This window comes from Odocoileus virginianus, chromosome 2, assembly GCF_023699985.2.
Source record: "Odocoileus virginianus isolate 20LAN1187 ecotype Illinois chromosome 2, Ovbor_1.2, whole genome shotgun sequence".
In the NCBI taxonomy this organism is placed as follows: Eukaryota; Metazoa; Chordata; class Mammalia; order Artiodactyla; family Cervidae; genus Odocoileus; species Odocoileus virginianus.
The window spans coordinates 82,932,352-82,958,838 of NC_069675.1; the positions used below are offsets into that span (position 1 = coordinate 82,932,352).

At 49.5% G+C, this 26,487-nt stretch overlaps 1 protein-coding gene across 2 annotated transcripts in view; it reads right to left on the minus strand.

Moving 5' to 3' along the window:
* HPCAL1 (hippocalcin like 1) overlaps positions 1-26,487 on the minus strand; it is a 115,227-nt gene that overhangs the window by 9,784 nt on the left and 78,956 nt on the right. For both annotated transcript variants that reach the window (XM_020892456.2, XM_070451738.1), the window contains exon 2: positions 18,257-18,343. The gene's annotated coding sequence lies outside the window, so the exon portion shown is untranslated. The remainder of the gene's footprint in view (positions 1-18,256; positions 18,344-26,487) is intronic.

The following is a 26,487-nucleotide window of genomic DNA, read 5'->3' on the forward strand; positions in this document are numbered from 1 at the left end:
GAGATGGAGCCAAAGCAAAAACAACACCCAGTTGTTGATGTGACTGGTGATGGAAGTAAAATCTGATGCTGTAAAGAGCAATATTGCATAGGAACCTGGAGTGTTAGGTTCATGAATCAAGGCAAGTTGGAAGTGGTCAAACAGGAGATGGCAAGAGTGAACATCGACATTTTAGGAATCAGTGAACTAAAATGGATTAGAATGGGTGAATTTAACTCAGATGACCATTATATCTACTACTGTGGGCAAGAATCCCTTAGAAGAAATGGAATAGCCACCATAATCAGTAAGAGTCCAAAATGCAGTACTTGGATGCAATCTTAAAAATGACAGAATGATATCTGTTCGTTTCCAAGGCAAACCATTCAATATCACAGTAATTCAATCCTATGCGCCAACCACTAATGCCAAAGAAGCTGAAGTTGAATGGTTCTTTGAAGACCAACAAGACCTTCTGGAATTAACACCCAAAAAAGATGTCCTTTTCATTATAGGGAACTGGAATGCAAAAGTAGGAAGTCAAGAAACACCTGGAGTAACAGGCAAACTTGGCCTTGGAGTACAGAATGAAGCAGGGCAAAGGCTAATAGAGTTTTGCCAATAGAACCCACTGGTCATAGCAAACACCCTCTTCCAACAACACAAGAGAAGACTCCACACATGGACATTACTAGATGATCAACACCAAAATCAGACTGATTATATTCTTTGCAGCCAAAGATGGAGAAGCTCTATAGAGTCAGCAAAAACAAGACTGGGAGCTGACTGTGGCTCAGATCATGAACTCCTTATTGCCAAATTCAGACTTAAATTGAAGAAAGTAGGGAAAACCACTAGACCATTCAGGTGTGACCTAAATCAAATCCCTTATGATTATACAGTGGAAGTGAGAAGTAGATTCAAGGGATTAGATCTGATAGAGTGGCTGAAGAACTATGGACGGAGGTTCATGACATTGTATAGAAGGCAGGGATCAAGACCATCCCCAAGAAAAAGAAATGCAAGAAGGCAAAATGGTTGTCTGAGGAGGCCTTATAAATAGCTGTGAAAAGAAGAGAGGCAAAAGGCAAAGGAGAAAAAGAAAGATATACCCATTTGAATGCAGAATTCCAAAGAATAGCAAGGAGAGATAAGAAAGCCTTCCTCAGTGATCAGTGCAAAGAAATAGTGGAAAACAATAGGATGGGAAAGACTAGAGGCCTCTTCAAGAAAATTAGAAATACCAAGGGAACATTTCATGCAAAGATGGGCACAATAAAGGACAGAAATGGTATGGACCTAACAGAAGCAGAAATTTAAGAAGAGGTGGCAAGGATACACAGAACTATACAAAAAAGATCTTCATAACCCAGATAATCACGATAGTGTGATCACTCACCTAGAGCTAGACATCCTGGAATGTGAAGTCAAGTGGGCCTTAGGAAGCATCACTACAAACAAAGCTGGTGGAGATGATGGAATTCCAGTTGAGTTATTTCAAATCCTCAAAGATGATGCTGTGAAAGTGCTGCACTCAATATTCCAGCAAATTTGGAAAACTCAGCAGTGGCCACAGGACTGGAAAAGGTCAGTTTTCATTTCAACCCCAAAGAAAGGCAATGCCAAAGAATGTTCAAACTATTGCACAATTGCACTCAACTCACACGCTAGCTAAGTAATGCTCAAAATTCTCCAAGCCAGGCTTCAGCAGTACATGAACCGTGAACTTCCAGATGTTCAAGCTGGATTTAGAAAAGGCAGAGGAACCAGAGATCAAATTGCCAACATCCACTGGATCATCGAAAAGGCAAGAGAGTTCCAGAGAAACATCTATTTCTGCTTTATTGACTATGCCAAAGCTTTTGACTGTGTGGATCACAACAAACTGTGGAAAATTCTTCAAGAAATGGGAATACCAGACCACCTGACCTGCCTCTAGAGAAACCTGTATGCAGGTCAGGAAGCAAGAGTTAGAACTGGACATGGAACAACAGGCTGGTTCCAAATTGGGAAAGGAGTATGTTAAGGCTGTATATTGTCACCCTGCTTATTTAACTTCTATGCAGAGTACATCATGAGAAATGCTGGGCTGGATGAAGCACAACTGGAATCAAGATTACCGGGAGAAATATCAATAACCTCAGATATGCAGATGTTACCACCCTTATGGCAGAAAGTGAAGAAGAACTAAAGAGCCTCTTGATGAAAGTGAAAGAGGAGAGTGAAAAAGTTGGCTTAAAACTCAACATTCAGAAAACTAAGATCATGGCATCTGGTCCCATCACTTCATGGCAAATAGATGGGGAAACAGTGGAAATAGTGTCAGACTTTATTTTTTTGGGCTCCAAAATCACTGCAGATGGTGAATGCAGCCATGAAATTAAAAGACATTTGCTCCTTGGAAGAAAATTATGACCAACCTAGACAGCATATTAAAAAGCAGAGGCATTGCCAACAAAGGTCTGTCTAGTCAAGGCTATGGTTTTTCCAGTAGTCATGTATGGATGTGAGAGTTGGACTATAAAGCTGACTGCTGAAGAATTGATGCTTTTGAACTGTGATGTTGGAGAAGACTCTTGAGAGTCCCTTGGACTGCAAGGAGATCCAACCAGTCCATCCTAAAGGAAATCAGTCCTGAATATTCATTGGAAGGACCGGTGCTGAAGCTGAAACTCCAATATTTTGGCCACCTGATGCGAAGAGCTTACTCCTTTGACAAGACCCTGATGCTGGGAAAGACTGAAGGCGGGAGGAGAAGGGATGACAGAGGATGAGATGGTTGGATGGCATCACCGACTCAATGGACATGAGTAAACTCTGGGAGTTGGTGATGGACAGAAAGCCTGGCATGCTGCAGCCCATGGGGTCACAGAGTTGGACACAACTGAGCAACTGGACTGAACTGCCAGAGCAAGTTCAAGGCAATTACAAGGATGTCAAAGACCCCTGGGGTGCCAGGTAAAAATCCAGGGTTGGGGGGATTTATGGTTGTAGAAATCCCCTAAGAGCACAAGCTGAGCTTAGATGAAAAGAGTGGAGATGATTGGTTTCATAACAGTCTGAATGTACTGAACACGACTGAACTGCACACTTAGAAATGGCTGAGATGGTCATGTCTATGTTGTGTCTGTGTTTTGCCCCAAGTTTTCAAAGGGCGGGGTGTATTTCAGGGAGGGTTGGGCGGTGGAAGGACCACTCTGGGCCCCTTTGGGGTCTGATCGTCTAGGATCCCTGAGTCTAGAGGTCCCCGGTTGAAGAACCCTGTGTCCCTCTCTGAGATGGGGAAGCCTCTCACCATATGGGCGAACGCTCCCCTCCTCCCAAGAAAATCAATGGAGTCGGAGAAGGCGCTGCAGCATTCCCTGGAAGAATCTGGAAGCTCGTTGTCTACAAGCCCTGCGAACCTCATCACACCCTGAACCCGACAAACAGGGAGCAAACGTAACTGTGCAAACGCTTGTGCCCACATGTCCACTAGCTGGTGCTCTGCTCCTGGGGTGTGCCCAGGATATTCCAGTTCCCTTGGCCCTCCAAGTGGCTGGGGACGCAGGGCCTGTTCTCATGGCTCCTTGTGGTGTACAGATGGGCATAATAAGTGACACAAAGAGGTGGGGAGTGGGGAGCAAGAGGAAGTCCAGCCTCTGACGAGGAATCCTTCATTCCCACACGGGGCCGGGGCAGTCTGCTAGGAAGATGGCAGGTGGAAGCCACATTGAATGACAAGGGGGACTTAAGAAGCCACCGGAGGCTCGACCCCACAGGTCAGCTGTAGGGCACGTGGCAGATTCCATGCGCTGCGGGTAGGGGTCATGCTCAACCAGGCTGGGAGGAGGCAAGGCCATCTGCATCATCAGCATCTTAGAGACAAAGAACTGAGGCTTCTGGGAACAGAAGCTTGTCTGGGGCAGGTGGAGCTGGGAACTTCCCAGGGCGCTTTCAGCACCGGAGTCCATGGGCAGAGATGGAGGCCAAGGAGGTGCTCCTAGCTGGTGACCACCTCCTTTGCAAGACAACCTTCCCCCTGGGACTCTCACTGTGAAGCCATGAAGGGGCCCATGTAAGTAAAATAAAGTTCCACCAGCCCTCCCAGTCGGGCTTTAATGGTGGCTCAAATGACAAAGAATCTGCCTGCAATGCAGGAGACTCAGGTTCAGTCCCTGGATCAGGAAGATCCCCTGGAGAAGGGAATGGCTACCCACTCCAGTACTCTTGGCCTAGAGAATTCCACGGACAGAGGAGCCTGGTGGGCTACAATCTATGGGGTCCCAAAGCGTCAGACACAACTAAGCAACTAAGACACACACGCAGCACTCTCAGTCAACCCCTGCATGGGCCTGTGTGTGCTGTCCACAGGCTCGGATGAAATATTTAAGAAGAACCTCATTCCAGTTCTCTCTCCTGGAGGCTCCTGGCTTGAAGCAGGCGGCCTCAAGGGAACAGAGAGAGTGGAACGCTGCACACCAGTGACCCCTCCGTTACTAATTAAGCCAACGAATTTATTGACAATTGCCTGACTGGGAAAGATGGATGACAAAAAGCAAGGCCTTCTGTAACGACAAAGCCAACACTCCCACTTCCCAGCAGAAATGGCCCCCTGGCCCTATTGTCAGGCAAACACCCCAGGCTTCATTTACCAGAAAATCTTAACTTTCATCGCCAGTGAAAGATGGGGTGCAGAACAGACGTGCCGGGGGAGGGCAATTGATTCAAGCTCTTACTGGGCTTCAAGAGCGTCATGGCCAGGCAGGGCTCAGATTAGACAAGCAAGAGCCTTCTGAGAGCCTCGAGATGACATTTTATTCAGAGTAATGGAAAAGTGGGGGAGGGAGTTAGTGCCGCCCTAACAGCCATCTCTCTGGTTCTCGGTTACTCTGTTATTGTTCTTAATGTGCTAAATCGGAACGGGAAAAAAAAAAAAGTAAACACGTAGCTGGGGAGCCCTATGAAAATTTTAACCCAAAGTTGGTATTGCCTGTGAATTAAAGCCTTTTTTTTTAAATGGCGTAGCTCTATCTGCCCACCAGCGAGTCTCCTGGAACTTGACGGCCCGAATGTCCCATTAATCACAGCTCAATGACGGCTGCCGGCGTGGGTAGACATTTCATCCCATTGCTCCAAAACGCTTTCATCAACCCAGATCTCCAAAGCTTGCTAGGCCAAGCAGATTCAGAAACACTTGGAGGGGAGATGATGGGAGAGGTGGGAGGAACCAACTCCTGATAAAAGGCGAAAGCTGGGGAGGAGGCTGGAGGGGCCAGGCCTGTGAATTTGCACTTCAAGGGACAGGAGGGCCCAGATGAGACTGGCTTGTTCTGTCTGGGGCAGAACAGGACACAGTGGGGTGGAAGGGGGCAGAAGAAAATAGGCAGTCTGTGTTTCTCTCGCAGCACCAGCCCTGGGTCTCTCTCTCCGCAGGTGACTCGTGAACAAACACTCCTCCTGGGCTGAGCCCCTGTCCTAGGGAGAAAAGTGGCTGACGGCGTTTGCGTCCTTCTTTCCTCCAAGTAAGTAGGTGGGCAGCAAGCCTCCTGCCTCCTGCTGCCTTAGCTTCTAGCGCAGCTGCTCTGAGAAGGGGCCAGTCCTATTTCAAGGCCTGTGTCAGCCGCCAGGACCCGGTGCATGGGCGGCTCTGGCTGCAGCGAGGTTGGGTGGACGCTAGAGGGTACAGTCGGGCAGGCTCCCCAAGAGACCCCGTCTCCCAGCTTCCGGACCCCGCCCCTGCCACGCCCCCTTCCCCTGGCCGGCGCTTCAGTTTTTCCACCTGTAAGCTGTGATTTGCCCAATACAGGAACCATTAGTCACATGGGGTTAGTGAGCACTTAAAATGTGCCCGGTCTGAATTCATGTATGTGCTCTAGGAGTAAAATTTACACTGGATTTTGACAACTTAATATGGGAAAAAATATTTCATTAATAGTATTTCTCTCCTAATTACAAGTGAAATGATAAATGATACCACTTGCGATACAGTGGGTTAAGTTAATTATGCTGGTAACATTAATCTCATTTGTTTAACTTTTTAAAGGTGACTACCAGAAAAGGTAAAATTATATGTGTAGGTGGCTTGTGTTTTATTTCTAGTAACTGCTCAGCACTGGGTACATCCTTGGGGCATGGTTTAGGGGGCCACCAAGTTCATTAGCACCTCGACTGCAGGCCCACTGCTAACTGCAACCCAGCTGGGAGAGGTGGCCTGTGTTTATTTCACTCCTTGGTGCCCATGAGTGAAAGATAATGGTGTTTTGCATGTCATAATTACAGGTGAGTCCCACGAGTTTCTATTTTCAGCAGCTTCAAGAATTTTGCCAGAGATCAGCTACAGTGAAGACCTAGGTCTAGTCCCGGCTACGGGTAAGGACGGGAGGAGGGGCTGAAGAGACAAGGCATTCCTCCTCCTCTTCTGAGAGAGAACGCGAAGCCTGGTGAGAGCTGGGGGACGAGGGGGTCAGTAACACCTCTGGAGCTGGCGGTTCCCGGGTGTACCTAAATCTAAATTCAGGCCACAGGCCTTGGGGAGCCCGTTTCCGGAGGCTTCCTGAAAGCCTATTGCATCAGAGCTTTACCAGCTGGTTGGGCTCCAGGCAGTGACCTTGGTTGAGAAATCTAACTGAGAGTCCTCCTGACTCCTAAACCCACCCCAGCGGCTTAAAATCCCAAGACCTCCCAAAGCTTTAAAAAATATATAAAAGAGGGATTTCCCTGGTGGTCCCGTGGCTAAAACTCCACGCTCCCAGTGCAGAGGGCCAAGGTTTGATCCCTGGTCAGGGAACTAAATCCTACATGCTGCAACAAAGATGGAAGATCCTGTATGCTGCAACTAGGACCCAGCGCAGCCAGATAAAGGAATAATAAATATTTTTTAAAACATATAAAAGAAAGGAGGGAAGGAGGAGGGGAAAAGAGAGAGGAAAGAAGGAAGGGAAGAGGCAGGCTGGCCAAGCAAGGCAGAGAAATCTCCTCCCTATCTGAGCCACTCTCCCCTTCCATTTTCCTGAAGTTGACATGCCCTCCGTGAGGCTGGGGGAAATAAGAGGTGGAGAAAAGGAAAGGACACTCCCCAAGAGGATGTTCTTTACCTTGAAGAACCACTTACTCAACAGGAAGAGGAGCCGTGTAGCCTTCCCTGAACACCTTGTGCCTCTGAAGTCACCCATTCATCCATGTGGCCGCTCGCCTCAGCCGCCCAGCAAACTCCTATTCATCCACCAAAGCCCAACTCAAATGCCACCTACTCATGGATGCATTTTCCAACCCTGCTATCGGTTGTTCTTCCTTTTGTATTCCAGTAGCAGTTTTAAACCTATTTCCCTTGTGACCTCAACTTTTAGTACATCATTTCCTTATGTTTTTCCCTCATTAGACTGTGAGTTCCTTGAGGAAGGAGTATATATATACCTCACTTATGCCAGTAGGAGAACACGCTAGCATGTTCTAGCCCCACAGTCTTTGATTCTGTAGTTCCCCAAGGACAGGGAAGCCAAGTCCACGGGGTCACAAAGAGTCAGACATGACTGAGCACCAGACATGACTGAGACAACAACGGTCACCGCCACCCGGGCTGCCCTTCCTTCCTGTCAGTATCTGCAGGGCACACTCCTCAGTGTTCACGTCTTTGCTCAAGTCTTCTTGGGGGAACCTCCTCCAGGGAGACCATCTCGAGTAGCATCTGCCCTCACCCCGGCCCCTTTCCAAGGCCATTCCCACTACTTGGTACTGTATTGATACATGGTTGACTGCCTGCTTCTGTTCACTGCTACATCTCCACAGTGCCCAGAGCAGGGCACACAACCAGGGCTCAGTAAAAATATCTGAAATAATGCTTGTGTGACCAAGGGCTTAGCACAGTGCCCAAACGAATGAATAGATGAATAAGTGAATGGGTTTCCTCTAGGACCCTGTTGCTCTAACAGTTTGGGACTCTGTACCTGGGCTTCCCAGGGGGAGCTAGTGGTAAAGAACCCGCCTGCCAATGCAGGAGACGTAAGAGACTCGGTTCAATCCCTTCCCGTTGGGAAGATCCTCTGGAGAAGGGCATGGCAACCACTGCAGTATTCTTGCCTGGAGAATCCTGTGGACAGAGGAGCCTGACGGGCTACAGACCATAGGGTCACAAAGAGTCAGACACAACAACATCAGGGATATGGATGACTTCAAGCTCTAAGAAGGGACATTCTGGAATTCAGACATGGTGCTCTGGAAAGTTCCATCTACCAGCACAGCACCAGCCGCAGCAGAAGACGGGGCCTGGAGGTGTCAGACTCGAAGTCCACTCACCGGGCTGGCACCATCTCCTCCCTCCCCCGTGAACACACCCCAGCTATGCAGTCCTCTGCCTGGCGCGGCCTCTCCCTGGAGCCAAGGTCACGGCTACTTGAATCTTCAGGGGACAAGTGCTTTGAGCTGCTTCCCCAGGGAAGGCAGGCTGGTGGATCAGACATAAATGAGCCTCTGGGGGAAGAACAGGACAGGGAGAGGAAGAGGAAATGGCCTGGAGGGTGAGCCTCCCTCCACAGACTCGCTGACGCACAGGAAGAGGGCTTGAGGCAGGACCAAAACCAAGACCCTGTGATTTTCCTTAAGGCTGTTGTCAGTCCCCACGCGTCCAGCCAGAGGTGAGGTCCAGGTGTCTGCAGAGGGAGCCGGAGGCCGGGCCAGGGGACAGCCAGCAGCCTGGTGAGGGTCAACGTGCGGAGTCCCCAGAGCCCAGGGCTTCCTCTGCCCCAGCTGAAGCCCCATTTGAAGGCAACTGTGAAGCTTAGTGGGGCCACATCCCCGAACTCCAGGCTGATGTGGGGAGGAAATCTGTTCCCTTTGGCCCACAAACGTTCCTGAGGCCCCTTCTGTGCCGGGCGTGGAAACGCCCAGATGAATGAGATGTAGGGACCCTTCCCTGGTGCCCCTATGCCCTCCAGCACACCCAAGACAAAGGTAAGGTGTCGAGTGAGGCTTGCTTACAAGGGACAAGGAGTGCTCCAGGTGGGCGGGCAAAGGGAAGGGTGTTTGCCAGGGCGAGGGGCCCGGGAGAGAACCCACCCCACACCACTGAGCCCCGGGCAGGAGTGGTGAGCCTGACTGCAGAGTGCCAGGAACGCCGTGCAGACGGCAGAGGAGGGGGTCACAGGGAGCAACAGGAGGGGGGCTGGAAGGGGGTGCTGGTAAGGCCCCCCAACCCTCCCCAGCAAATGCCCACACCCCCTGAAAATGCTCAGAATGAATCTAGCCTGGGACTCAGGGCTCTACCCCTGTTTGATCCAACAACAAAAGCTCTGAGGTTGAAACAAACAAACGCGTGAATCACAGGGCATCTCCTTCTCGGGGACCCAGAGCCGGCCGCAAGCTAACACTCTTTTGAAGGAAACCTAAGAGGCCACAGCAGACTGGACACCGCTGGCTGGAGGCAGGAGCTGGTCTGAGACTTCAGAAGCCCCCACACCAGCCCCATGATAGATCTGCTCCCTCTTTGGTCAGCCCTGGGGGGCAGAGTTCGCAGCCAGGGAGTGGGGGGGGGCCCTCATCCCAGTTGGCTTATTACGCACGGAGGTTTGGGCCACCAGCACCCTCACATTGTGGAGTAAATTCCTCCCGGCTGCCTGGGCCTGGCTGTGCAGTGACTCAGATAAACCAAGGCTGCGTGGGAAAGACCTGCAGGCAGGCGGCAGAGTGAGTCTGCAATTCCACTCCAGTGCTCCAAGCCGGACGTGAGCTGCAGTCCTCCCGCAAGGCAACATCCTCCCCGCAGGAGAGGAAGCGAGAGTCCCGGCCAGCGGGCCCACACCCCGCAGCCTTGATGACTGGCAGCTCTCAGGGAACACGCTGGACTGAGTCCTGGAATCAGGCAGTCCCCTGTCTCAAGGCTCCAGACGAAGCCTCTGTTTGCTCCTCTGTTAAATGGGACCAAGGCCAGTTTTGGGGAGCTTAGTCGGGATGGGGACTGTGTACAGAAGGGACCTCCTCCACTGGGCCGTAAATGGCCAGCCTGAGTCTCCTCCCAGGGCCCCCTCTCTAGCCTTCTGGTCTTGGCTGTCTCTTAGCTTCCCTGGACCTCAGTTTCCTTGGCTGTAAATGGGAAGGACGGTCTCAGCCTGTTGATTTCACAGCGTGGTGGTGAGGATCAAGGGAAATGAAGGCTGTGAAAGGGTTTTGACAAATGTGAAGCACCAGACAAATATACGGAAGTTCTATCACAACTTTTATGATAAAAGAAATGGGCAAAGTGCTTGATGAGCTTAAATCACAGTATCAGACTGAGCCAGGCTCGGGGGCGGGTCCACACTTTCCAGCAGACCCTCTCCCTTGCACGCTCGGCACACACCAGGGTGGGCAGAGGGCCTGGGGTCCTGGGGGCTCAATACATCTAGCAGGGGGGCGGGGCCAGTGAAATTCCAATCCCTGTTCTTCAAGAAGAAAATGAGGGAAGAGGACAGGAGAACACAGCCCTGCAACAGTGCAGACCCCTGGCTCACATTGCTGGGGCAAATTGGGCTCCAGTCGAAGCCCCCCGGGATCAGCACAACAGTGAACACACACTAAGTGACTCAGTCGGGTCTGACTCTTTGCGACTCCAGGGACTGTAGCCCCCCAGGCTCCTCGGTCCATGGGATTCTCCAGACCAGAATACTGGAGTGGGTGGCCACGCCCTCCCCCAGGGAATCTTCCCGACCCAGGGATCAAACTCGCATTAGCAGGCGGGTTCTCTACCGCTAGCGCCACCTGGGAAGCCCTCAGCACGACAGTGGACACCACAAAGGCCCATCCCCAGGAGAGAGGGGCCTGTCCAACTGCAAGGTGTCTCCTGTGGCTTCTAGCCGGTTCAGGTCCATTTCAACGGGTTGAGGATCCTGTGGACGCTCAGGACAGGCTCCCGAAAGACAGGCCACTTCCCAGGAACTGAAGACCAGCCCAGAGCAACCCCAGCGTTCCCGGGGGCTGGCCGCTCAGATCTGTGTGGGCAGGGTGGGCCTGGGACACACCTGTGCACACACACACCCTACTGCACACACCACAGACACCCCCCCCACACACAATACCACCCTACATCATACACATACACCACACACACACACACACCCTACTGCACACACCACACACGTCACACACACCCCACACACAATACTACCCTACACCATACACACACACACACACACACCCTACTGCACACACCACACACGTCACACACACCTCACACACCATACCACCCTACACCATACACACACACCCTACTGCACACACCACACACGTCACACAGACCTCACACACAATACCACCCTACACACACACCCACACACCCTATTGCACACACCACACACGTCACACACACCTCACACAATACCACCCTACACCACACACACACACCCTACTGCACACACCACACACCTCACACACACCTCACACACAATACCACCCTACACCACACACACACACACATCCTACTGCACACACCACACACATCACACACACCCCATACACACAATACCACCCTACACCATACATACACACACACACACCCCCCCTACTGCACAGACCACACACGTCACACACACCCCCCACACACAATACCACCCTACACCATACACACACACCCTACTGCACACACCACACACGTCACACACACCCCACACACAATACCACCCTACACCATACATACACACACACACCCTACTGCACACACCACACACGTCACACACACCTCACACACAATACCACCCTACACCACACACACACACACCCACACACCCTACTGCACACACCACACACGTCACACACACCTCACACATAATACCACCCTACACCATATACACACACACACACGCTACTGCACACACCACACATGTCACACACACCCCATACACACAATACCACCCTACACCATACACACACACGCTACTGCACACACCACACACGTCACACACGTCACACACAATACCACCCTACACCATACACATACACCACACACACACACACCCTACTGCACACACCACACACAGCCCACACACAATACCACCCTACACCATACACACACACACCCTACTGCACACACCACACCCCCCACACAATACCACCCTACACCATACACACACACACACACCCTACTGCACACACCACACACGTCACACACACCTCACACACAATACCACCCACACCCTACACACACACACACACCCTACTGCACACACCACACACGTCACACACACCCCACACACAATACCACCCTACACCACACACACACACCCTACTGCACACACCACAGACACCCCCCCACACACAATACCACCCTACACCATACACATACACCACACATACACACACACACACACACACACACCCTACTGGACACACCACACATGTCACACACACACCACAGACACCACCACACACACACACCCTACTGCAAACACCATACACGTCACACACATACCCCACATAATACCACCTGACACCACACACATACCCCCCCCCCACACACACATATCCTACTGGACACAGCACACATGTCACACACACATATCCCACACAATACTACCCCACATCATACACATACACACACACACCACACACACACACCCACACCATACACACACACCATACTGCACACACCACACACATGTCACACAGACATCCCCCACACAATACCCCCCACACCATACCCCCCCCACACCATACACATACACCACACAGACACACACACTGAACTGCCCACACCACACACATTTCACACACAATCCTCCCCCCCAACAGCACACACACACAGCACACACACACACATATACACCATGCACAGACACACACACACACTCTGCATGGCCCCTTTCCTCCACACTGCTGCGGTCCCCACCACTCGCTGCTTGGAAGCCTCAGTCTGTTCTCTGGCTCCCAGTGGGAGAGAAACCAGGTGTGGTGCGGGGTGGGGTACTCTTGGGAGAGAAGGCCTTCCCAACACAACAGTGTATACAATGACTAGGATTTCACCCTGGGAATTCAGTTATCTTGGAGAACCCAGTGTGGGCCACGCTTTCCATTCCTTCATTCACACCACAGCTACTTCATACGCTTCCTAGGCTGGCACACACTTTATGCACCAGGACCCGAAGGTGTGACTCATGAGCCACATGGGAGCTGAGCTCTGCTGTAGGTGGGTCCATGCAGTAGAGAAGGGCTGGGGTGACATCCCAGAGGGCATTGGTGTGCAGGGAGACGTGAGTATGCAAAACTGTGTGGTGTGGCTGGAGGCCCACGACCGGGGAGGTGGGCAGGGCCTTATCTGGGGGTGGTGGTGCAGGGAGCCCGGGCAGCATTGTGACTTCAGCAGCTCTTGGCCCGAGCTTCTGGGGAGCCCACCAGCAAGCGTCCCATCCCTGCTCCACAGCTGGGCCTGTTACCTCCCCAGGCACCAGCCTGGGCAACCAGCGGCCTAACAACACATCAGTACTGAGCAGTACAGAACAGCATAGAGCAATACAGAGAGGTGGAGGACAGTGAGGAGCAAATGGATAGACTAACAAATGTAGGGTGCGGGGAGGACAGGCAGCTGGAGAAAGAAGAAAAGATACCGTCAACGCTGAGAAGTCGGAATTCGGACTAATGACCTGAAGGGCAATTCAAATTGGTAAAGTGAAAGGAAAAGTGAAGTTGCTCAGTCATGTCTGACTCCGTGGACTGTAGCCCACCAGGGTCCTCCATCCATGGGATTTTCCAAGCAAGAGTACTGGAGTGGGTTGCCATTTCTTTCTCCAGGGGATCTTCCCGACCCAGGGATCGAACCCAGGTCTCCAGCATTGTAGACAGACACTTTACCGTCTGAGCCACTAGGGAAGTCCTTCAAATTGGTAAAGTCTGAGTCAAAAAATACCTGAAAAACTGCCTCTGCATTCTTTCTCGGGCAAATGGTAAAGGTGGGAATGTGGGAGCGCCCTGAGGGAGATGAAGGGTGTTCTCAGTGAGCAGACAGGAATCAGTTGTCACGAGCACTGCTGTCCTTCTCCCCCAAGGGTGGGGTTGGGATGTCTGGGCAGTCTTGGGTAAGTCACATGCCTCACAGCTGTACTTTCCTCATCTGAAAAATATGAGTTTGGAAACATGGCCCCCGAGGCACGTTCTACCCTCAAAAACGGCTTGGAACCTACTGCCAGTGGGAGTCTGGACAGCACCAGAGAAGTTCACCCGCCTGGTGACAGTGAGTATCCCTCTCCCCAGCATCCTGGTTGGCAGATGCATTCACTTTTCTCCCTGCAGGTGGGAGAAGGCTCGTTTCTGCCAGGTTCCCACCTGAGCCATGACTCAATTCTCAGTCCATGGGCCCCAAATGAACCCTTTCCAAATTGTGAATTCCTGTGCCCCAGATGAATGAGGATTGGTCACATCCCAAGATATCTTGGGTAGAAACGGAAGCAATGTCATGATGAACATTAGACTTGAGGGGTTTTTGAGACACCCATGGCCTTCTGGGGTTTTGTGATGGTTGATACAGGGCTCCGACCTCAGGGCGAGGTCACCCTCTGCGAGGTGCTGCCCACAGCAGAGCCCCTGGAGGCAGGGCTCCAGCCTAACGCCGTCTGGCTTCACTTACATACGGTTCAGCACACCAATCCCGTTTTGTGTGTGTGTGTGTTTTGAAACTTGGAAGAAAACTTCCAGTGAATCATCTCATCTGTCATTTGATTCATGTTTAATGTCTTTGGAGAGAAATAAAAAACAGTAAGTCATTCTCCCGAAAAGTGGCATCAGCCTGGCCAAGACGCTGGGTACACCAGTGGTGACATGCCAGCTGCCTCCTGGTGGCCCCAGGGCTATAGTCTTGATTTGTCATCAAGTGTGACAATCTGAGTAAAGACAGCTCCTAAACACTGCCCTTTGCCATTTTTATTCTTTAAATCACAGCACCAGAAGCCAAAGTTTCTGCAGGGAGAGCTGGCACCAAAGTACAAACTCGCACAGAAGGTGTCAGTCAACACACGTTTACAGAACACCTACTGAGCGGGGATCATGGTGAACAGGTGCGTGCGTGATAGGTTGTGAGTTGTGTCTGACTCTGTGCGATCCTATGGACACCAGGCTCCTCTGTCCCTCGGATTGTCCAGGCAAGAATACTGCAGTGGGTTGCTATGCCCTCCTCCAGGGGATCTTCCGACCCAAGAACTGAACTCCCATCTCCTATGTCCCCTGCATTGGCAAGTGGGTTCTTTACCACTTAGCACCACCTGGGAAGCCCCTGGTGAAGTGTTGGTGAGGTGTTGGGGATACAGAAATGTACAAGGTGCCCCCAAACTGCTTCCACTCTAGCTGGGAAGGAAGGAAGGTGTGAATCCCTCTTTCCTTTCTTCCCTGAGTTAGTCCGTACTCTGAGCCAAGCATGGTGCTGGAGGAGGTGGGGACAGAAAGGGGAGGGAAGGAAGGTGGCATTCCAGGCTTGTAGCTCAGGTCCTTCCCCGACTCTTTTCCCCAAAGAGGTAGAACTGAGTTTCAGTTTCTCAGGGTGTGGCTAGCAATAATCCCACAGCCGATTAGCTCAACATCTAAAGCACAGGGCAGAGGTGTAGCTGGTGAGAGGAAGCAAGGAAAGAGGGCGAAAAAGCAGGCGACGAGGGCAAGGGCGCCCCTGGCAGGCAGCCCCAGATCCTCTGCAGGCCTAGCAGTTCGGGGCATCTGCAGCGTCAGTGGGCTGTTCAGCGTGTCCAAGAGCCCATCTTCCTGGCCCCTTAAAGTCTCCACATTGCCCATCAGAGCCCCTCTGGCCCCAATATTCTGTGACATCCATGAAGGAGCCAGTTTCCTGGAGACCCTCTGAGGTCCTAGGAATGGCCACCCTGTGACGTGGGTGTTGCTAAGCGACCAACGTGCCCCGGGGTCTGACCAATCCAAGGAAATTTGAGGGGTCCACAGGACAGGAAATGTGAAGTGCAGGCTGTCCCAGAAATCGTGGCCATGGGCCTGGGCCTGGGCTGGATGTGAAGGGAGAAGGATAAGTGAGGGCCCGATGGGAGAGGTGGATGACCCAGGGGGAGAGTCCAGATGGGCTCAGACCTGGCTCAGGCACCTGGCCAGGGGCCAGCAGGCAGCGAGACCTTGGGGACATCACTTCATCCTTCGTTTGTGCATTATGGAACCTCTCTCTCTCTGTCCCACCCCTCGGGTGCTGAGCAAAGACAGACCAGCAGGTGCCCTTCCTTTGACCCCTGCCTTTCTCCTTCCTGAGCAAGTGTGAGCCTGGGGCCGGGCCTCCCTCTCTCGGCATGCACGCAGCATCTCGTGCAGAACCTACCTGGAGCAGAAGCTCAGGGATGTTGAAGACAGTGACTCCCTGACCCAGGGATCACCATCCTGCAGGCGGGCCAGGACATGGTCCCCATGCCTCCACTGACTGTGCAGTGGATGAGAATGCCAACCTGCGTGCACCACAGTGTGTGCATGTGTGTGTATGCACATGTGAGCACGCATCTGCCCACAAGGCCTGTCATGCAGGACCCGTCCCTGTGGTTGAGGGTTGGAGGGGACGCCCACAGGAAGTGATATTGCAAAGTCATCACTGGTCACTCTAAAAATAACCCTCAACGTACAACCTAGGAAGGATTTCCCTTTCCGGGTGCCCTGCCTCGAAGCCACCACAGTTTCCACTCTGAGGCTATGTCAGGACAGCCAGGTGGACGGCATCCAGAGGAGACGTCAGCCTGCGGCCTTGCTCTCCTGGCCTCTTGTCCTGCAGAAGCCCTGTCTCCATGCCCCTGTTCATCCAGCATCTTTAGAGCAGTGCTTAAGTCTCTGTGAGCAACAATTACGTGTGAAGTGAGCGACGGGCTCCCCGTGCAGGGTGGTCTCGACTGCACTGAGATGTTTCTCCTTGTTGGGCTCGTGTTGTGAGTATCCCACTCATGCATGAACTACACCCCCACCAGGTGTCTGGCCCATCCCTTCTCCTCCTCCTTGTGCACCCCTCCAGTGACATGGATCTCTTTGCTGCCCCCAAACCCTCAGACATGCTACTGCCACAGGCCCTTTGCACTGGCTCTTCCTCTGATACCAAACGGCTCCCTCACCTCCACTGATTTAGGCTCAGGGCACTTCTCAGTGAGGCCTTCTCTAACTCCTCTGATCAAAACTGTCACCCCAACACACATTTTTATCCTCTTTCCTACTTTATTTTTTTCTCTGTATTTTACTGAATTCTTTCTGTCCCCTAAACTAGAATATGGAGTCCCTGGGGCCAGGTTTTATTCAAGTCAGTTCTCCACTGGAAGCCCAGAGCCTGGAGGCTCTAGTGTGAGTGATCAGTACATATTTTGTTGAGGGGATGAATGAGTGATTGCTGGCTGGAGGCTGGGACCCGCGCAGCCTTAGCACTCAGGTGCCTACAGCAGGTGGACAGAGATGGAGGATTGGGATGACAGGCCCTCCTGTCCCTCACCAAAGGGAGAGGGGCAGAGAGAAGGGGTCCTCCCACTTCCCATCACTTGGTCCAGGACATCCCGACCAAGGACATTCATTGTCAGAGGTTCCACCTGCCTCCCAGAGTTTCTGATCTCTCAGGGGTGGAGGGTAAGGGTTACTGAGTCTTTGCTGGGTGAGAAATGAAATACCCAGGGGTCCTCGGGATGGAAGGAGACACCAGGGGACACCTCCTTTGCCCTCTTTGGACCCCTCCACCTCCAGCTCCTGACACCCAGCTACTAGCCTCAGGAGGACCCAACCTGGCCAGACACTGCCCCCTGTGCCCCTGTGCCCACCCACCAGCCTCCAGGTGGGCCTCTGTACACAGGTGATGTCCAGGTAGCCAGAGCCAGCTCCTGCCCCCTCTCCATTTCCCAGCTCTAACAGGGCTGGTGAAAGATCGGACCAATGAAAGCAGCTGTGTCTGCTTCCCCATGGAGCTGTGTCTGTTTTCTTTGGGGAGAAAAGCCCAGAGACCCACTCTGAAGTCTGTCCCCAGACCCTCATCCTGGGTCTCTTGGCCCACAACGGTGAGTGCTTTCACTGGGTGAGCAGGGAAGGTGAGAGAAGGAAAGACAGGGCAGAGGGAGAAACACCCTTCCCTCAGGAAGTCCACACCCTGGTGTCCAAACAAGAGAGGCAGGAAGGCCCCACCCACGGGATGTGGGGGCGAGATTGCGCCCTCATGGAGGTGCTGGGCAGACTGCCCCCCTAAAGCCTTCCCCATTCTTTCCGCTGAGCTGGGTCAAGTCCCCACACGCTGGCACATGGAGGACAGGACCCCACAGAGAGGTAGAGGCCCCTCAGCACCCTGTCCTCACCCCATCTCACCCGCCACCCCCCGCACTGGAGCACTTACCCAAGGCTGAGCGGAAGTGGAGAGAAAGCAGGGGTCAGAACCTCAGAGGCCGCTTCCACGTCCTGGCCCAGGCTGCTAGACCATGCCCTGGAAGAGAGGACAGACCGGTCATGTGCGGCAGGGCCACCCGGACCCAGAACCCACTGACTTCCTTGCCAGTCACTTTCGTACAATCTACACACATTTCCCCATGATCTTCTCGTAATACAAGGTTCTCTTCCTCCTTGGGCGCTGGCAGGGCTCCCCTCGCCCCTGCAGAATGAGGGCTGTATCTCCCCTAAGCTGACTGTGAGCTCCACAAGGGCAGAGAGTCTGTGCCTTCATTTCTGGGTAGCCAGTGCCTGGCTCAGAGCTTGCATGCAGCAGGCGCTCAATAAATAATCCGTGTTTGAGAAGTGAGTGCCCCCCAATGCATCCCATGGACATGACTGCAAGCACAGTGCACTTGTGCTCAGCTGGAATTCTACCCTGCTTCAGCAACACAAGTCTTCATATGCCGGTTGCATCACTGACACTCACTGCTAGGATTCAAGGCCTGGAGTGCAAACACAAAGCATCTCCCCACCAGAAATGCTCACTGGAGGTCACTGACATACTTTATATATACACATATACACCTGTATATACCTACATGTAACACTCTTAATAGACTTTATTTTTTAGAGCAGTTTTTTTGTTTGCAGCAAAGCAGAGCAGAAAGTACAGTGTTCCCACTTACTCCTTGTCCCCAGACACAACCCTCCTCACATTCACCATCCTCCCTGTACAGACTGGGGTACCTTTGTTACAACTGGTGGACCTACACGGATACCTGTCACCGCTCCCAAGCCACAGCTCACAGGAGCTCGTTCTTGGTGTTGTACATTCTGTGGGTTTGAACAAATGCATAACGTCCTGTTGTTCGGTTGCTCAGTCACATCCAACTCTTTGCCATGCCGTGGACAGCAGCACGCCAGGCTCCCTTCACCATCGACGTTATAATATTAATATCATATGAGGCAGCTTCCCTGCCCTAAAATCCCTCTCTGCTCGCCTTGTCCCCTATTTTTCTAAAGGCGAGTTCACGTCAATGATCTCAGTTAAGCCATCTCATGACTCTGGAGCCCTGCTTGGACATTCAGAGAAATTAAAGCCTGGACAAGGTCAAGGGCCCTTCCCCAGGTCACCCTAGTGAAAACCAGGAAGTTGGAATCAGCAGCAGAATGTGCTAGAAGCAATGTGTCTGATGGTCGTTTTATCATCTTGACCTCCTATTGGCCCTGGCGGGGAGGGTTCATTCTAACCCCCCAGTTTACAGAGAAGCAAAACAGATTTGGGGATGCATGTCAAGGTCACACATGGCCAAGTGGGGTGTCCAAAATGCACACCCCAAAACCTAGCTCTGCTCTTTCCAGGTGTCCTTGTCAATTACAGGAGCTTATAGGAGGCGTGGGAATGCCATGGGTCCCTCGGGTTAGGGGGCTTTTGCTTTTCTAGAGTTGGATCATATGTGCCCCGGGCCTGTGGTCCTCCTGCAGGGGGTGGTGGTGGGGGGTGGCGCCCGCCACAATTAATGTCACAGGGGGGCCTCCCCTGGCTGCAGGTCAGTCTGCACAAAGGCCCCACCATTTCTAGCCTCTGGGGGACAGCCCTGCATGAACATCAAGCTCAAGGATCAGCTCAGGGACAGTGACAGCTTTCCTAGTCCCGGTGGACACCATTCTTTCTCACCAGACATATCCTAGCTCTCCTGGGAAGAGCTCTGCAGGGTGGGGACAGCAGAGGTGCTCCTTTGTGCTGCACGACCCTGTGACTGGGGTGAGCCCGGTGACCCCGCCATCCTCAGTGTCCCCAGCTGTGACATGGTGGACAGGCCGGATCCTTTGGGGAGGCTAGGCCAGCTCTGATCCCAGGTTTCCCAGCAGGAGGAGCCATCCTTCTAGAGGCCTCTGGCTCCCAGTCTGCTTGGGAACACTCCATTAACTCGAATTGCAAATTTCCTCCTGGCTCTATCAGCTAAGCCACAGGGGCTCCCCGGCCACCAGCTTTCCTGTGACAGATACAGATGACAGTCATCACTGGAGACGGAATCAAGGAGCAGAAGTCATTATGCAGAAATAATTATGTTGAGTTATGTCTGGTTGCTCCTGATTTCTGTCTCTCAATTGTCTTACAAATGGTCATGCCACTTCCTCTCCAGGAGAACAAACTGTGGATGCCTGGGTGATTCAAACAGACCTCCTGGGCCTGAGCCTAGTGCTCCAAGCTCCTGCCAGGCGGGGCATCAGCATCCAAGGGCTGTGATGCCCTTTCCTCTCTCTGAGCACTTGGGAGAGCGGAGAGGTAGAAGACAAAAGCCCTGGGGAGGGAGAAGACTCTCTGACTCACCCCACACACCCCCTGCACTAGACCCTCCTTCAAGGCACGCTTCACCTGGGTCCCTTTCTCCTGGGGCCCATCCTCACCTCCCAGCCATTGTTCACTTTATGCCCAAGGCACCTCCCTCTCCTAGGTCTGGGGTCTCTGGGGGAGTGACTCAGGCTGTGACCAGCTTTGACTCACTTTGGTACTCCCAGCTCCTAGCACAGAGCAAGGCTCTGGGAGAGCAGAGAGGGCTCCAAAGCTGGGCTGATTGGGCTCAAACCCTAGCTCTACTATTTCCTAGTTGTGTGACCCATTATCTACCTTCTCTCTGCCTCAGTCTTCCAGGATGTAAAATGGAGATGATGATAACCCTACCTAGTTCATCAACCTCTTAAAAGATTCCGTGAGCAAATGCACACACATAGAAAACATTTGCTCATAGGAAGATGCAATAAATGTCAACAATGACTAAAAGAGCACAGAGAAGCCTTGAAAACACGCTTGTAAGAATCTAAGCCAACTTGAAAGACACAAACTACTGAAACTGACTCAAGAAGTATGTTTGAAATACCTATAACAAGGCAAGAGACTGAATTAGTAATCAAAAAATTACTCACAAAGAAAAGTCCCCACCAGGCCCAGATGGTTTCACTGCTGAGTTCTAAAAACATTTAAAGAATTAATAACAATTCTTCACAAAGTCTTCCAAAAAACAGAGGAGGGAACACTTCCCAATTGATTCTATGAGGCTAGTACTACCTTGACAGCAAAACCAGACAAAGTCTCCACAAGAGAAGAAAGCTACAGACCAATGTTCCTAATGGACAAGGATAAAAAGAAAAAGAAACAAGCCCTCAAAAAACAAACAAACAAACAAACAAAAACCCAGCATAGCAAATCCAGTAACATAATAAAAAAGATTTATACATCATACCAAGTGGGATTTATCTCAGGAATGCAAAGGTAGTTTACCATCTGAAAACAATTAATGTAGTACATTATACAGTAAAATAAAAAGCAAAAATCACATGCTAATCTCAACAGATGATGAAAAAGCACTTGACAAAATCCAACAGCCTTCCATGATAAGAACACTCAAACTAAGAACAGAAGGAAACTTCTTCAGTTTTACAGAGGATATTTGTGAAAAACTCACAGCCAACATCATACTCAATGGTAAAAATACCAGATGCTTTTTCCCTTAGATCAGGAATGAGACAAGGATGCCCACTCCTGTCACTTCAATTCAACATTATACTAGAGGTTCTAACCAGGGCAACTAGGCAAGAAAAAAATACAAGGCATCTGAATTGGAAAAGAAGTAAAATTATCTCTATTTGCAGATGACATGATCTTTTATATAGAAAATCCTAAGGAATCCACTAAAAAATGTAATAGAACTAATGACATAATTTAAGCAATGTTGCTGGATACATGATCAACATACAAAAATTAAGTGTATTTCTAGATACAATTAAAAGTCCAAAAATGAAGTTAACAAACTTCATTAAGAAAACAATTCTGTTAGCAATAGCATCAAAAATTATTTTAAAATTTATAAAATAAATTTAACAAAAGAAATGCAAAATGTACTCTGAACACTACAAAACATTGTTGGAAAAAATTAAGAAGATCTAAATAAGTGGGAAAATATCCCATGTTCATAGATCAGAAGACTTAACAATGTTAAGATGGCAACACTCCCCACACTAACTCTTAGGTTCCCCCTCAGAATGTCAGCTTACTACTTTGTATTTGGCTGATGACAAAATTCATATGGAACTTCAAAGGATGCAGAAGAGCCGAAACAGTTCTGAAAAAAAAAAAGAGAGAGAGAGAGACAAAGTAGAACTCACAGCTCTCGATTTAAAAACTTACTACAGGGGCTTCCCTGGTGGTCCAGTGATTGAGAATCCACCTTGCAATGTAGGAGACGTGAGTTCGATTCCTGATCCAGGAAGACGACCCACATGCTGTGGTGCAACTAAGCCTGTGCCCCACAACTACTGAGCCTGTGCTCTAGAGTCCAGGAGCCACATCTACTGAAGCCCCCGAGCCCTAGAGCCTGTGCCTCACAACAAGAAAAGCCACCGCAGTGAGAAGCCTGAGCACCACGACTAGCCCCTGCTAGCTGAGGCTAGAGAGTAGGCCCACTTGCTGGAACTAGGGATCAGTGTGTGCAGCAGCAAAGACCCAACACAGCCAAAGTTAAATAAATAAATATTTTTTAAATGAAAGAAAAGGTGTTCAGCATCGTTAGTTATTAGATAAATGCAAATCAAAAGCAATGCAAAATGCAAAAACAATGAGATATCATTTCACACTCACTAAAATTTTTGAAAAAGAAAACGTCAGATCCATGCAAGTGTTGGTGAGGATTTGGAGAAATTGGATCCCACTGCTGTTGGTAATGTAAACGGTGCAGCCACTTTGTAAAACAATCTAGCGGTTTCTCAAATAACTGAACATACACTTATCATACAACCCAGAAACTCCACCCCTAGGAATAAACCCAGGAGAAATGAAAACAAACGTCCATAAAAAACATCCATAAAAAGACTTGTTCATAGCAGCATTATTAAACAACCCAAACGTTCATTACTATATGAGTGGATAAACAAAATGTGGTATTTTCATACAGTGTAATATCATTTAGCCATAAAAAGAAGTACTGACGTGTGCTACAATATGGATGAAACTTGAAAACATTATGCTAAGTGAAACCAGCACAAAAGGACAAATGTTGTATGATTCTGTTATAGAAGATGTCCAGAATAGGAAATCTATAGAGACAGAAAGTAGATCAACGATGTCTTAGGGCTGGGGACTGGTGGATAGGGGAATGAGACGTGGTAGCTAAAGGTGGTAGCCAAAATCGTACCCACTTTAGTATGTGTATAACCTATATATACAAAAAAGATCTTCACAACCCAGATAATCATGATGGTGTGACCACTCACCTTGAGCCAGACATCCTGGAAGGTGAAGTCAAGTGGGCCTTAGGAAGCATCACTCCATCACTGGAGGTGATGGAATTCCAGTTGAGCTATTTCAAATCCTCAAAGATGGTGCTGTGAAAGTGCTGCACTCAATATGCCAGCAAATTTGGAAAACTCAGCAGTGGCCACAGGACTGGAAATGGTCAGTTTTCATTTCAACCCCAAAGAAAGGCAATGCCAAAGAATGCTCAAACTACTGCACAATTGCACTCATCTTTCACGCTAGTAAAGAAATGCTCAAAATTCTCCAAGCCAGGCTTCAGCAATACATGAACCATGAACTTCCAGATGTTCAAGCTGCTTTTAGAAAAGGCAGAGGAACCAGAGATCAAATTGCCAACATCTGCTGGATCACTGAAAAAGCAAGAGAGTTCCAGAGAAACATCTATTTCTTTTTATTGACTATGCCAAAGGCTTTGACTGTGTGGATCACAGTAAACTGTGGAAAATTCCAAAAGAGATGGGAATACCAGACCACCTGACCTGCCTCTTAAGAAACCTATATGCAGGTCCGGAAGCAACAGTTAGAACTGGACATGGAACAACAGACTGGTTCCAAATAGGAAAAGGAGGACATCAAGGCCATATATTGTCACCCTGCTTATTTAACTTATATGCAGAGTATATCATAAGAAATGCTGGTCTGGAAGAAGCACAAGCTGGAATCAAGATTGCCGGGAGAAATATCAATAACCTCAGATATGCAGATGATACCACCCTTATGGCAGAAAGTAAGAAGAACTAAAGAGCCTCTTGATGAAAGTGAAAGAGGGGAGTGAAAAAGTTGGCTTAAATCTCAACATTCAGAAAACTAAGATCATGGCATCTGGTCCCATCACTTCATGGCAAATAGATGGGGAAACAGTGGAAATAGTGTCAGACTTTATTTTTTGGGGCTCCAAAATCACTGCAGATGGTGAGTGCAGCCATGAAATTAAAAGATGCTTACTCCTTAGAAGGAAAGTTATGATCAACCTAGACAGCATATTAAAAAGCAGAGACATTACTTTGTCAACAAAGTCCGTCTAGTCAAGGCTATGGTTTTTCCAGTAGTCATGTATGGATGTGAGAGTTGGACTATAAAGAAAGCTGAGCACAGAAGAATTGATGCTTTTGAACTGTGGTGTTGAAGAAGACTCTTGAGAGTCCCTTGGACTGCAAGGAGATCCAACCAGTCCATCCTAAAGGAGATCAGTCCTAGCTGTTCATTGGAAGGACTGATGTTGAAGCTGAAACTCCAATATTTTGGCCACCTGATGCAAAGAGCTGACTCATTTGAAAAGCCCCTGATGCTGGGAAAGATTGAAGGCAGGAGGAGAAGGGAATGACAGAGGATGAGATGGTTAGATGGCATCACCAACTCAATGGACATGAGTTTGGGTAAACTCCGGGAGTTGGTGATGGACAGGGAGGCCTGGCATGCTGCAGTTCATGGGGTCGCAAAGAGTCGGACACGACTGAGCAACTGAACTGAACTGAAAGGGTTTGGGGTGGAGGAGGAAATGACAACCCACTCCAGTATTTTTGCCTAGAGAATCCCATAGACAGAGCAGCCTGGTGGACTATATAGTCCATGGGGTCTCAAAGAGTCGGCGGACACGACTGAGCAACTCAACAACAAGAACTGTTTTATAGTATTAAAAACAGGGTATCAGTATCACATTTCAAGCTTAGAAAGTGACAATGTGGGGAACTGTTGTGGTTATCTCAAGCAAATAAGTACTGTATCAAGGTGTTATACTTCCAAAGATTAAGAACCATTCTGCTTACCAAACAAAATATATTCTGAAGGTTGCTTGTTTTGTAATCCTGGATCTGGACTTTTGGGGGAGTCTTAAATTTATAAAAGAATGAAATTATAAAATACTAAGCAGTGTGGCTTTATTTTGAAGTAATCTGCTACTTTAAAATTAAAAGAGAAGCATTAAGAATCAATAAAACAAGATACAATGAAGTCTAGTTATTATAAATTCCATCTGTATTTAAAGTATTCTAAAATTACTTATTGGTAGCTGTTTTTTCCTAGCAGGATGATTAGAATTTTCTTGATTATAGGTATAGTTTTATTTTTATTATTTATTTTTTAAATGGCCCATATGGTTATGAACAGGATTTGTATGGCCAGTTCTTTCACCAAACTTGAGATAAAAATTATTTTAACTATAACCTAAAATTAGCCTTTAAAAAATGGCAAATGTTAACTTAAAAGCAGCCTGTAGTCATTCAATTTGCTGCATGACAGTGATCCCAGGGAAACTTGACAAGCTTTCTTTTGTCCTAACTTAGAGAAGTAAACGTCAAAGTTCTGGAATACTTCTAATTTACTTTAGTGAATTTTACCCACTTTAGTATGTGTATAACTTATATAAAGCAAAAAAGAATTTAATTATAAAGCAATATAACTTTGTTCATGTTATCTGATGCTTCCTAAAAGAAAAATATGAAATGAATGAATTAAATCAACAAAAATAAATAGAGTATGGGGTCTCCTTTCGGGATGATGGAACATTCTCTTTGGGTGACGGAACATTCTTTTAGGGTGATGAACATTCTTTTGGGGTGATGGAACATTCTAAAATTGACTGCAGTGACAGCTGCACATGTATTTGGTAAATGTACTAAAGGCCATTGCATTGTATACTTTATATGGGTGAATTGTGCGGTACGTGGGTTGTATCTTAATAAAGTTATTGAAAAACAAACAAACTGGAGTCTAGGCAAGCGTTCTTGTACTTCTCTACCCCAGAAGACAGAAGGGCAAGAGCAGGTTCACAGGAACAGGTGGGCAAACCACAGGGCTTCCTAGCTCTGTAGCCGGGGGACATAGCTCTCAGAGCTCATCACCGTGGCCAAATGTGAGAACCTGGCAGCCTCGGATCTCAGCTGAGC